Here is a 1,465-nt window from a genome sequence, read left to right on the forward strand (position 1 = left end):
GGCCTACTTCTTGGTGCTTATTGGTGTTCTGGCTTTGCAGTTTCATTTCAGCCCCATTCGTTCCCACACTCTGCCCTTAATGTGATGCTCTATGAATTCTGATACCGCCTTCCTTCCTGCAGCGTCATTGGCCTACATGAGGCCATGAAATAAGCCAGACAGGATGGCCTTGAGTTAGTTAATTGCTCTGGTTTCATTTTTTCCTTCTGTAAAAGGGTGACACCGTCTGCCCGCAGGCTTGAGGGGACCACATGAGAACTGTAAGGCACTGGGCAGTGCTCTAGGCCCTGCCTCCCGGTGGGCACCTCTGGCAGACTTCTCAGATGCCACTTTTTGCTGCTCTCCCAAACCTCTAACAAGCCCCTCCTGCTTCTGGGACTGGTGCAGGGCCTCTGCCCCTGGGGCTGCTGGTGCTCCCCACCAGTGCTCCCCCAAAGGGAAAGGGGAGCGAGTTTGTCTATGTTGTTTTGGGCAAGGGAAGGAAGTGAGGGGGCCGGCAGGGCCTTCAGATAGTGTGCAGCCAGAGCCCGCTTTCATGCTCTGCCACCTACTTTAGCTTTTCCATCTGGAAATGGGCTTAATAATGCCCACTTCACCAGGTTGTTGGGAAGAGGAAATGAAGCAACTTCTAGTAAGAGACTGGGACTGAGTTTGGCATGCAGTAGGGGCTTAATAAATGTTATCTCCTGCCTTGTTTCCACATATAAATTTTGGAGGTTGGCATGTGAATGGATTAAGGGACAGATGACCCAATTCATCTTTATTTCTGCTTCTGGCTCATCTCTTGACCTCGCTGAGCTCTAGTTTCATCCTTAAATGAGATTATGAATATGTACTTGCTCTGCCGACCTCCCAAGGTTAGTTATGTTGAAAAGTGAAGCAATAGATGTGAAGTTTTATACAAATATAAAGGGTTATTAACACCAATGCCCCAGAGTTATGTCACTAAACATCAAACAGAACACTTTGCTTTCTTCCTCCCCGCCCACACGCAAATCTGCCTCGCTGGCCTGCGGGTGTGCCCGGTGTGTTTGGGGAAGATAGCCCCTCTGGTTGGTCACATCTGGAGCACCTTGACTTAACCAGCGCATTAACATTTTTTTTCCATGAACATAAAGGACACTTACAGGACAGGAAGCTGACTGGGCACCAGGGTGTGGGTGGGAAGGCGATGGCTTGCATATGAGAAGACTGCTGGAGATAAGTGTGTACAAGCCACTTAGCCCAGGGCATGGCCGGAGGCTGACATTAACACATTACTCATATATTATTACAAATTATATATTAACTAGAGGCCTAGTGCACAAAAATTTGTGCACTCGGGGGAGTGGGGGGTCCCTCAGCCCGGCCTGTGCCCTCTCGCAGTCTGGGACCCCTCAGGGGATAACCACCTGCTGACTTAGGCCCGCTCCCCGGGGGATTGGGCCTAAGCTGGCAATCAGACATCCCTCTGGCAGCCCGGGAG

General features: G+C 50.6%; 1 protein-coding gene across 1 annotated transcript in view; it reads left to right on the forward strand.

Annotated features, from left to right (window-relative positions):
• Positions 1-1,465, forward strand: part of SCARA5 (scavenger receptor class A member 5) — a 61,422-nt gene that overhangs the window by 15,187 nt on the left and 44,770 nt on the right. The window lies entirely within an intron of this gene.

The sequence above is a fragment of the Myotis davidii genome, unplaced genomic scaffold, assembly GCF_000327345.1.
Source record: "Myotis davidii unplaced genomic scaffold, ASM32734v1 scaffold198, whole genome shotgun sequence".
Lineage (NCBI taxonomy): Eukaryota > Metazoa > Chordata > Mammalia > Chiroptera > Vespertilionidae > Myotis > Myotis davidii.